The following is a 12198-nucleotide window of genomic DNA, read 5'->3' as shown; positions in this document are numbered from 1 at the left end:
AAGGAAAGCATGCCATATGCCTTCTTGACTACCTTCTCCACCTGCATTGCCACTTTCGGTGACCTGTGTACCTGTACACCCAGATCCCTTTGCCTATCAATACTCAAGGGTTCTGCTGTTTACTGTATATTTCCTATCTGTATTAGACCTTCCAAAATGCATTACCTCACATTTGTCTGGATTCCACTCCATCTACCAAGTTTCCAACTGATCTATATCCTGCTGTATCCTCTGATGGTCCTTATCGCTGTCCGCAAATCCACCAACCTTTGTGTCGTCTGCAAACTTACTAATCAATCCAGTTACATTTTCCTCCAAATCATTTATATATATTACAAACAGCAAAGGTCCCAGCACTGATCCCTGAGGAACACCACTTGTCACGGCCCTCCATTCAGAAACGCACCCTTCCACTGCTACCATCTGTCTTCTTTGACCGAGTAAGAAGTTGAACAACACCAAGTTAAAGTCCAACAGGTTTATTTGGTAGCAAAAGCCACACAAGCTTTCGGAACCCCAAGCCCCTTCTTCAGGTGAGTGGGATTGAGGTGAGTGAGTGGCATCTTCTTTGACCGAGCCAGTTTTGTATCCACGTCGCCAGCTCACCTCTGATCCCATGCGACAAGTCTGCCATGAGGGACCTTTGTCAAATAAGAACATAGAACATAGAACAGTACAGCACAGAACAGGCCCTTCGGCCCACGATGTTGTGCCGAGCTTTATCTGAAACCAAGATCAAGCTATCCCACTCCCTATCATCCTGGTGTGCTCCATGTGCCTGTCCAATAACCGCTTAAATGTTCCTAAAGTGTCTGACTCCACTATCACTGCAGGCAGTCCATTCCACACCCCAACCACTCTCTGCGTAAAGAACCTACCTCTGATATCCTTCCTATTAATCCCACCACGAACCCTATAGTTATGCCCCCTTGTAATAGCTCCATCCACCCGAGGAAATAGTCTTTGAACGTTCACTCTATCTATCCCCTTCATCATTTTATAAACCTCTATTAAGTCTCCCCTCAGCCTCCTCCGCTCCAGAGAGAACAGCCCTAGCTCCCTCAACCTTTCCTCATAAGACCTACCCTCCAAACCAGGCAGCATCCTGGTAAATCTCCTCTGCACTCTTTCCAGCGCTTCCACATCCTCCTTATAGTGAGGTGACCAGAACTGCACACAATATTCCAAATGTGGTCTCACCAAGGTCCTGTACAGTTGCAGCATAACCCCATGGCTCTTAAACTCCACCCCCCTGTTAATAAAAGCTAACACACTATAGGCCTTCTTCACAGCTCTATCCACTTGAGTGGCAACCTTTAGAGATCTGTGGATATGGACCCCAAGATCTCTCTGTTCCTCCACAGTCTTCAGAACCCTACCTTTGACCCTGTAATCCACATTTAAATTAGTCCTACCAAAATGAATCACCTCACATTTATCAGGGTTAAACTCCATTTGCCATTTTTCAGCCCAGCTCTGCATCCTATCTATATCTCTTTGCAGCCTACAACAGCCCTCCACCTCATCCACTACTCCACCAATCTTGGTGTCATCAGCAAATTTACTGATCCACCCTTCAGCCCCCTCCTCTAAGTCATTAATAAAAATCACAAAGAGCAGAGGACCAAGCACTGATCCCTGTGGCACTCCGCTAGCAACCTGCCTCCAATCCGAAAATTTTCCATCCACCACCACCCTCTGTCTTCGATCAGACAACCAGTTACCTATCCAATCGGCCAACTTTCCCTCGATCCCACACCTCCTCACTTTCATCATAAGCCGACCATGGGGGACCTTATCAAACACCTTACTAAAATCCATGTATATGACATCAACTGCCCCTACCTTCATCAACACACTTAGTTACCTCCTCAAAAAATTCAATCATATTTGTGAGGCACGACTTGCCCTTCACGAATCCGTGCTGACTATCTCGGATTAATCCGCATCTTTCTAAATGGTCGTAATTCCCATCCCTAAGGACCTTTTCCATCAATTTACCAACCACCGAAGTGAGGTTATGACCTTTATTTAAGGTTTGAGACTCTTGTCCTCAAACACTCTAGCAGTCGTTCCCTGAGTTAGGAACTTTTGTCCCTCTCTTTCCCCTTTATACTATCACTGTCCCAGTCTACATTTGAGTAATTGAAGTCCCCCATTATAACTAGTCTATAATGTTTGCACCTCTCTGTAATTTCCCTGCAGATTTGTTCTCCTGCAACCTTCTCACAGGTTGGGAGTCCATAGACTACAATGAGCAATGTCAATGCATCCTTTTTGTTGTTTATCTCTAGCCAATTTGATTTTGCCCTTGAACCCTCTGGGACATTCTCTTCCTCCAGCACCGTATCACCACCCCTCCTTCTTTTCTTCCTTTCCTGAACACCTTGTACCCACAAATATTGAACACCTTTTTCTTCCCTTCCTCGAGCCAGGTTTCTGTTATCACCACAACATCATATTTTCAGTATGTAATCTGCGCCCATAACTCCCCAATCTTATTTGCTATACTCGTGCAATCATGTGCATGCTTAGTAACCTTGATCCAGGCGTCATTGCTTTCTTCCTTACTCTGACTTCACCTGTTAACTTACTGTTCTCTATAGCAGGGCTGTTTGTCTCTCCCAGTATTCTGTTCAGATGTGGCATTTGTGGCAGAACCTGCTTCTCACAGATTGGTCTTTTCAGCTCTGGGTAAAAGTGAATCACGTGAAACTGTCCCAACACCAATGGATTTGCTGCACCGACATCAATTTACCTGGATGAAAGGAATCTGATGACGATGATTTAACAAACTGAATTTAAATTCCGAGCTGCTGTGTTCGGGATTTGAACTCGTATCTCTGGATCATTTTCATTGTGGACCCAAGATAGCACAATTTGCTAACTAATTCCAGTAGAGCAGTGTTTCGTATAATCAAGGGTGGAGATTTGACTCTTTGTCCTAAAACCACAGTTTCCTTGATGTTTATAGTCAGGGAAGACAAGTTACAGGTGTGGGTGAGACAGTCTATGAGCTGAGTTTCCATGTGCGAGACTGGTGTGCTATCATCATCCAGGGCTATCAGTGTTACTACTGGACAAATCAGATCCCAGGGTGGAACCGGGTTTGATATTTTTTGTTTGATATGTGGAAGGTAGCTACTGAACAGAGTCACAGGAGTCAGCTGATGAACTGCTAACAAAAGAATAAAATATTCATTAAACAAGGAAAGATGAACAATAATACACTATTTCACTCACAGCCATGCCTCCATAGATAAAGACAGATTCATCAGGATAACACCAGTTACAAAATCTATCGTTCTCAGTTAGTACACAGTCCATATAAACCCCAGTCAGCAAAATATGATTGGATGCTGCACACTCTGAAACTCAGTGGCAAATGCCACTCGAAGCAACTTCCATAGATTTCTCATCAGCTCCCCCAGACGTTGTCACACCGAGCCAACAGGTCTCACCAGAACTCTGCCTTTCACAGAAAGGTTACAGCTCTGCTCTCAAAGAACATGCCTTGGAATTTATCCCTAAATGATGCTTTCTCCCAGAAGCCTTTACCAAGGATCCGCCTCCAGGTTTTCAACTTATCTTTCTGGTATTCCTCTGGCCTAGATTGCCACGTGCATTCAAGCTACCTTTCCACATGCTTTCTCAGATTCTCAACCTTCTGCTCATCTTGGATCTCAGGCTTCTTGCAAGCCCAGTTCACTTTCTGTCCGCTTTTGTCCGGGTTAGGTTGATTGGCCATGCTAAATTGTCGCTTAGTTTCCTGAGATGCGTAGCTTAGAGGTATTAGCGGGTAAATATGTAAGGATGCGGGGATAGGGCCTGGGTGGGATTGTGGTCGGTGCAGACTCGATGGGCCGAATGGCCTCTTTCTGCACTGTAGGGTTTCTATGATTTTGCAACTTTTATTTTTGATGTTTCTCTCTGCTCCTCACTCTTAACCTCACTAAAATGATTTCTGGTCGTTTTTCCTTTGACTTTTCTGTTCTTTCGGTTTGGGACTTGCTTCCTGATGTTCCTGGTCCAACTGTTTCTGTGAAAAGTTCCTTACTTTATGTTACATTCTTTCAACTGAACTCGGACTGTTTTTGCTGTCTCTGTGAACTCCTGGTTGCGAGGCAACAGCCCAGTTTTTTTTTATACCCTATGTTTGCTTTAGAGTTGTAAAAACCTCATTAAAAATTCAGGCATCTTTTAAAGTGAAACTGAAACTCCCTTCCTTAACACATAACTGCAGAAACATAAAGCTTAAACTTAAAGTTGTACTTTATCCCTGACACACACAAATACAAAGAGAACTTGCTGAAAGCTAACTCTGATTCTGAACACTGGAGAGTATCTTTGCTCGGGAAATGTTGAAGCGACGCCTTCAGCTTAAAGGTTTGAGTGTATCCAGAAGTAGAGTGTTGTTTCTGTACCGACAGATCTTCTGTGGACATGATCTTCTCTACATGCCACCTTCAAGTGTAGGGCACCAAGCACCGCTCTGTAGATCTTCCGAAAGCATTTGACACCATCAGTAGAGCAGGACTTTACAAGATTTTGGAGAAAATTGTCTGTCCACCAAGCTCATTTTTCATGACACCATGCAGTGTTTAAAGAAATAAATTTGGAATTAAAAAGTCAGTGATCATGAAATAACTGGATTTTAGTTAATAACCCATCTGGTTCACTAATGCGCTTTAGGAAAGGAAATCTGCCACCCTTAAGATAAAAGCAAATTACTGCGGATGCTGGAATCTGAAACAAAAACAGAAACTGCTGGAAAATCTCAACAGGTCTGAGAGTATCCGTAGAGAGAGCATATGACCAATGTTTTGCTCTTCATCAGAGTATGAAACATTGGCTGTATTCTCTCTCCATTGATGCTGTCAGACCTGCTGAAATCTGCCGTCCTTACCTGGTCTGGCCAAATCCACAGCAATGTGGCTGACTCTTAACTGCCCTCTGAATTGGCTGAACGAGACACTCAGTTGTGTCCAAAAAGCTAACTCACTGCTAACTTCTTGAGGACAACTGAATTTGGGAAATAAGTAAAACTGGCCTTTCCATTGATGTCCATATCCCAAGAATGAATAAAATGTCGGGTTTTCACCCAGGGAATGACTTTAAAATATAATTATTGTTGTTACGTTGCAAATGCAGAATCCACTTTATACGTGACCCCACAAACAGCAATGAAATGAATAACGTACTTGCAGCATTGACCAAGAGAGCTGCAGATTCATTTACCATGGAGTGAAATGCTGTTTGACATCAGCCCTGATAATTCATTTACAGAATCCTAGAACCACCTAAATCTGATCGTTTTCAAACTTATGAGTTGTCAGGACCCGGATTGTTTTATATAATCTTTTTTATTCAGCCTTGCCTTCTCAATAGTAACAGGGAGGTGGAGGAGCAGATAGGGAAACAGATCCTGGAGACTTGCAATAATAGCAGAGTTGTTGTGATGGGAGACTTTAATTTCCCAAACATAGATTGAAAGATCCCTAGGGTAAGGGGATTGGATGGGGAGGAGTTCGTTAGGTGTGTTCAGGAGGGTTTCCCGACACAGCATGTGGACAAGCCTACAAGAGGAGAGGCTGTACTTGATCTGATACTGACCAATGAACCCGGACAGGTGTCAGATCTCTCAGTGGGAGAGCATCTTGGGGATAGCGATCATAACTCTATCTCCTTTATGCTTGCATTGGAAAAAGAGAGGATCAGGCAAGCTAGGAAAGCGTTTATATGGAGTAAGGGGAAATAGAACATAGAACAGTACAGCACAGAACAGGCCCTTCGGCCCACGATGTTGTGCCAAGCTTTATCTGAAACCAAGATCAAGCTATCCCACTCCCTATCATCCTGGTGCGCTCCATTTGCCTATCCAATAACCGCTTAAATGTTCCTAAAGTGTCTGACTCCACTATCACTGCAGGCAGTCCATTCCACACCCCAACCACTCTCTGCGTAAAGAACCTACCTCTGATATCCTTCCTATATCTCCCACCATGAACCCTATAGTTATGCCCCCTTGTAATAGCTCCATCCACCTGAGGAAATAGTCTTTGAACGTTCACTCTAACCCCTTCATCATTTTATAAACCTCTATTAAGTCTCCCCTCAACCTCCTCCGCTCCAGAGAGAACAGCCCTAGCTCCCTCAACCTTTCCTCATAAGACCTACCCTCCAAACTAGGCAGCATCCTGGTAAATCTCCTCTGCAATCTCTCCAATGCTTCCACATCCTTCTTATAGTGAGGTGACCAGAACTGCACACAAATATGAAGACATAAGGCAGCAAATTAGAGGAGTAAATTGGAAGGAGGTATTCTCGGGGAAATGTACTGAAGAGAGGTGGCAGTTTTTCAAGGAATGTCTGTCTGGAGTTCTACAGGACAACGTTCCGAGCAGACAGGGAGGTGTTGGTAGATTAAAGGAACCGTGGTGCGCGAAAGCTTTGTGGGACCTAGTCGAGAAGAAAAGGAAAGCGTACAAAAGGTTCAGAGAGCTTGGCAAAGATAGGGATCTAGACGAGTATACGGCTTGTAGGAAGGGACGAAAGAAGGAAATTAGGGGAGCCAGAAGGGGTCACGAGAAGGCCTTGGCAGGTAGAATTAAGGAAAACCCTAAGGCATTTATATGTGAAGAGTAAAAGGATGAGGCGTGAAGGAATAGGGCCTATAAAAGGTGAAGGCGGGAAAGCCTGTACGGAACCAGTAGAAATGACAGAGGTGCTTAATGAGTATTTTGCCTCGGTTTTCAGAGGAGAAGGACCTGGGTGGATGTACTGCGGGCTTGCGGTGGACTGAAAAGATTGAGTTTGTGGACTTTAACAAAGAGGTTGTGCTGGAATCTTTGAATGGCATCAAGATAGATAAGTCGCCAGGTCCGGATGGGATGTACCCCAGGTTACTGTGGGAGGCGAGGGAAGAGATTGCAGAGCCTCTGGCGATGATCTTTGCATCGTCGATGGAGACTGGGGAGGTGCCGGAGGATTGGAGGATCGTGGATGTGGTTCCTATTTTCAAGAAGGGGAATAGGGATAGCCCAGGATATTACCGACCGGTGAGTCTAACCTCAGTGGTTGGTAAACTGATGGAGAAGATCCTGAGGGACAAGATTTATGAGCATTTAGAGAGGTTTAGTATGCTCAAGAATACTCAGCATTGCTTTGTCAAAGGCAGATCGTGCCTTACGAGCCTGGTGGAGTTCTTCGAAAATGTGACTAAACACATTGACGAAGGGAAAGCGGTAGATGTAGTTTATATGGATTTTAGCAAGGCGTTCGATAAGGTCCCCCATGCAAGGCTTCTAGAAAAAGTGAGAGGGCATGGGATCCAAGGGGCTGCTGCCCTGTGGATCCAGAACTGGCTTGCCCAAATGAGGCAGAGAGTGGGTATAGATGGGTCTTTTACTAAATGGAGGTCGGTCACCAGTGGTGTGCCCCAGGGATCTGTTCTGGGATCCTTGCTGTTTGTCATTTTCATAAATGACCTGGATGAGGAAGTGGAGGAATGGGTTGGTAAGTTTGCCGACGACACGAAGGTTGGTGGGGTTGTGGATAGTCTGGAGGGATGTCAGAAGTTACAGAGAGACATAGATAGGATGCAAGACTGGGCAGAGTAGTGGCAGATGGACTTCAACTCAGATAAATGCGTAGTGGTCCATTTTGGCAGGTCAAATGGGATGAAGGAGTACAACATAAAGGGAAAGACTGAGTACTGTAGAGGATCAGAAGGACCTTGGGGTCCGGGTCCATAGGACTCTAAAATTGGCCCCGCAGGTGGAGGAGGTGGTTAAGAAGGCGTATGGTGTGCTGGCCTTTATCAATCGAGGGATTGATTTTAGGAGTCCGGGGATAATGATGCAGCTATATAAGACCCTCGTCAGACCCCACTTGGAGTACTGTGCTCAGTTCTGGTCGCCTCATTACAGGAAGGATGTGGGAAAGATTGAAAGGGTGCAGAGGAGATTTACAAGGATGTTGCCTGGATTGGGTGGCATGCCTTATGAGGATAGGCTGAGGGAGCTCGATCTTTTCTCCTTGGAGAGACGTAGGATGAGAGGAGACCTAATAGAGGTATATAAGATGTTGAGAGGCATAGATCGGGTGGACTCTCAGAGGCTTTTTCCCAGGGTGGAAATGTCTGCTACGAGAGGACACAGGTTTAAGGTGCTTGGGGGGTTGGTACAGGGGAGATGTTAGGGGTAAGTTTTTCACACAGAGGGTGGTGGGCGAGTGGAATCAACTGCCGTCAGTGGTGGTGGAGGCAAACTCAATAGGGTCTTTTAAGAGACTCCTGGATGAGTACATGGGACTTAATAGGATGGAGGATTATAGGTAGGCCCAGAAGGTAGGGATATGTTCGGCACAACTTGTGGGCCGAAGGGCCTGTTTGTGCTGTAGTTTTTCTGTGTTTCTCATTCTGCAACAAGTTCACTTGTTTATGGGCTAATTAACGCAAGTGATTTGTATCCTCATCCTGTCTGGCTTGCTGCCCCTTTTAATTTTGGCAAGATGTGTGTGCTTTCTGCTTGTCATGAAAGGTGTTGTGTTTCCCAGATCTTCAAAACTGAGATGGGAGTCAAAAATGAGCCCACCTCTATTCATGACCAATCCGGCATGCTGGCTAACCTGCAATATTCGCAGGATATTCGACTTCTTGTCTCCACCCCACTTGCTTCTCTATGTTTCTGTCAGCCCCTGCAGCTCTACAAGCCTTCAAAATCTCCGTGCTCCTCCAATTTCTGGCCTCTTATGCATCCCCAATTTTCCATGACTCCACCATTCTCAACCTTGCCTTCTGCTGCCTAAGCCCTAAGCTCTGGAATTTCCTGAACTTCGATGCTTCTCTCGCTCTCTCTCCTTTAAGATCCCTGTAACTTGGCCACCTGTCCAAACATCTGCATCCTTCCTGCTGTTTGTGTCTCTGTCCCTCCTCCCCTTTCTTCCCCAACCCTCTCTCCTGCTCTTCACTTTCCCTCGCTTGCCCCCCCCCTTGCCAGCTTCGTGCTCTGTCTTCCAACTCCCCAGCTCACCACCCACCTCCCTTCCCCTTGATAACTTGAAAGAATGGTGTGTGTGTGTGTTTGTGCGCGTGTGTGTGCACGTGCATGGTGTGAGTGTGCGCACGCACATGTGTCGTGTGTGTGCATGCGTAGTGTGTGTGCACGTGAGTGCACTTGTGTATGTGCACGTGTGTGTTTGTGTGCGTGCATGTGTTGTCCATAGGCCCAGTTCTCTTATTATTAATGTTTTAACTTGAATAATCTCTTAATTGAGGCAGAATTTGTGGCTAAGCAATCGCCCAGTATAACTGTGAACTATAGTCGCTTGTCTGTGTTGTGCGTGTGTAGGTCTTTGAGAGCATCATGTGAGAATGTGGATGCAGTAAAGCTGCCTCTAATCGCTGCGCTGCATTTAAGGAATTTGAATATTTGGCTCTGTCTTCAGTCCTCACTTCACTTTCTCCAATTAACCCGGGAGTTGTGTGACCGCCTGCCGACTGCTCAATCAACCATTCGCCGCTCACTCAGTACTCACAATGATCTTTCAGTCTTTTAATGATAATTGTTAGCGAGCTCCTGTGTGTTTTCATTCTCTGCTAGTTTCCTTAACAGGTAAGTGGCTGTCCGAAGCAGGGAGTTTTATCTATGTTTGCTAATCTACAGTTTTGGAGCCAAGTAGGTTTTAAGACCGGGTGAATATGGCGTTAATAGGTTTTCTGATGAATAATATAAAGCAACTAAAGAAGGAAAGGAAAATCATCACACAACAGCAGATCCGAAAATCTGGATACTAACTGATCACTTTTAAAAATAAAGAGTTGCTTATTTAAGACGGAGATGAGAAGAATTATTTGCTCCGAGGGTGGTGAGTCTCTGGAACTCTCTTCCTCAAAAGGCAGCGGAAGCAGAGTCTTTGAATATTTTTAAGGCAGATCGAAATAGATTCCTGATTAACAAGCGGGTGAAAGGCTATCGGGGGTCAGCAGGAATGTGGGGTTGAGGTTACAAGCAGATCAGCCATAATCTTATTGAATGGTGCAGCAGGCTCGAGGGGCCAAGTGGCCGACTCCTGCTCCTAATTTATATTTTTGTATGTACGTTTGTATGTTGACTAGGTATAGAAACCGGTTTACAGGTGACCAAATAAAGAGACAGGTTTACAGGTGACTGGTTTAAGTAAGAGGTTTAGTGATGACTGGAGCCCAGGTTTGAGTAATGGACAGGGAAGCGGGTAGAGTTACTGGTTCCTGTTACATGAACTCCAGTATATGGATTGTTGGATCTCTCAGGATTCTCATGGATGAAGGAGATTCTTGGATACAAGCTCTGCTGAACTGGCAAACTCAGTGCTCTTTGGATTTCCAGGTGTTAGGAGGGCAGGTTCTGAGCACTGGAAGGGGACCAATATCCTGGGGGGTAAATTTGCTAAGGCCATGCAGGGAGGTTTAAACTGATTCGGGGGGGGGGAGGGATCCTGAGTAGTGGGGCTGAAAGTGAGGGATGCATGGATGGGGACTGCAATGCACGGCATTGCAGAGGTGGGGTGGAGCAGGGTTTGAAATGTGTATACTTCAATGCCAGGAGTATTCGCAATAAAGTGGGTGAACTTGCAGCGTGGATCAGTACCTGGGACTTCGATGTTGTGGCTATTTCAGAGACATGGATAGAGCAGGGGCAGGAATGGATGCTGCAGGTCCCGGGGTTCAAATGTTTTAGTCGAAGTAGGGAAGGAGGTAGAAGAGGGGGAGGGGTAGCATTATTGGTCAGAGATTGTATCACAGTGTCAGAGAGGAGGTTTGATGAGGACTTATCTGTTGAGGTAGTATGGGCGGAGATTAGAAATAGGAGAGGAGAGGTCACCCTGTTGGGAGTCTTTTATAGACCTCCTAAAAGTTCTAGAGAGGTTGAGGAAAGGATTGCGGAGTCAATCCTGCTTAGGAGTGAAAGTAATAGGGCAATTGTTATGGGGGATTTTAACTTGACTAATATTGACTGGAATTGTTATAGCTCTAGCTCGTTAGAGGGGTCAGTTTTTGTTCAAAGCGTGCAGGAAGGTTTTTTGACTCAGTATGTAGACAGGCCAACTAGAGGTGAGGCTATATTGGATCTGGTGCTGGGAAATGAGCCAGACCAGGTGCTAGACTTGGAAGTTGGTGTGCATTTTGGTGATAGTGACCACAATTCGGTTACGTTCACCTTAGTGATGGAAAGGGATAGGCATGAACCTCGGGCCAGTGGTTTTAGCTGGGGGAAGGGTAATTATGAGGCTATTAGGAGAGAATTAGGAAACATAGGTTGGACTAGGAGATTACAGGGACTGGGAACGTCCGACATGTGGAGTTTTTTCAAGGAGCAGCTACTGCGAGTCTGTGATAGGTATGTCCCTGTCAGGCAAGGAGGAATTGGTAGGGCTAGGGAACCGTGGTGCACCAAAAAAGTTTCTTTGTTGGTTAAAAAGAAAAAGGAGGCTTATGTTCGGATGAGACGTGAGCACTCGGGTAGTGCACTAGAAAGCTTTAGATTGGCTAAGAGGGAGTTGAAGAGCGAGCTTAGAAGGGCTAAAAGGGGACATGAGAAGACTTTGGCGGATAGGGTTAAAGAGAATCCTAAGGCGTTCTATAGGTATGTCAAGAACAGAAGGTTGGTTAGGGCAAGTTTAGGGCCAGTTATAGATGGCAGAGGGAAGTTATGTGTGGAACCGGAGGAGATTGGTGAAGCATTGAACCAATATTTCTCTTCGGTGTTCACGCAAGGGGACATGAATATAGCTGAGGAGGACACTGGGTTGCAAGGGAGTAGAATAGACAGTATTACAGTTGATAAGGAGGATGTGCAGGATATTCTGGAGGGTCTGAAAATAGATAAATCCCCTGGTCCGGATGGGATTTATCCAAGGATTCTCTGGGAGGCAAGAGAAGTGATTGCAGAGCCTCTGGCTCTGATCTTCAGGTCGTCGTTGGCCTCTGGTATAGTACCAGAAGATTGGAGGTTAGCGAATGTTGTCCCCTTGTTTAAGAAGGGGAACAGAGACTTCCCCGGGAATTATAGACCGGTGAGTCTCACTTCTGTTGTCGGCAAGATGTTGGAAAAAATTATAAGGGATAGGATTTATAGTTATTTGGAGAGTAATGAATTGATAGGTGATAGTCAGCATGGTTTTGTGGCAGGTAGGTCGTGCCTTACTAACCTTATTGAG

General features: G+C 45.4%; 1 protein-coding gene across 4 annotated transcripts in view; it reads left to right on the top strand.

Moving 5' to 3' along the window:
• LOC144495518 (anion exchange protein 2-like) overlaps positions 1–12198 on the top strand; it is a 373575-nt gene that overhangs the window by 96903 nt on the left and 264474 nt on the right. Inside the window, exon 1 of one of the 4 annotated variants that reach the window (XM_078215546.1) lies at positions 9596–9614. The exons of the other annotated variants lie outside the window; for them this stretch is intronic. The gene's annotated coding sequence lies outside the window, so the exon portion shown is untranslated. Of the gene's footprint in view, positions 1–9595; positions 9615–12198 lie in introns of those variants that run through there. 4 annotated transcript variants of the gene reach the window in all.

The sequence above is a fragment of the Mustelus asterias genome, chromosome 7 (genome assembly GCF_964213995.1).
Source record: "Mustelus asterias chromosome 7, sMusAst1.hap1.1, whole genome shotgun sequence".
Classification (NCBI taxonomy): domain Eukaryota; kingdom Metazoa; phylum Chordata; class Chondrichthyes; order Carcharhiniformes; family Triakidae; genus Mustelus; species Mustelus asterias.
The sequence above is the reverse complement of the archived record's forward strand: the minus strand, read 5'-3'. Positions and strand labels throughout refer to the sequence as shown.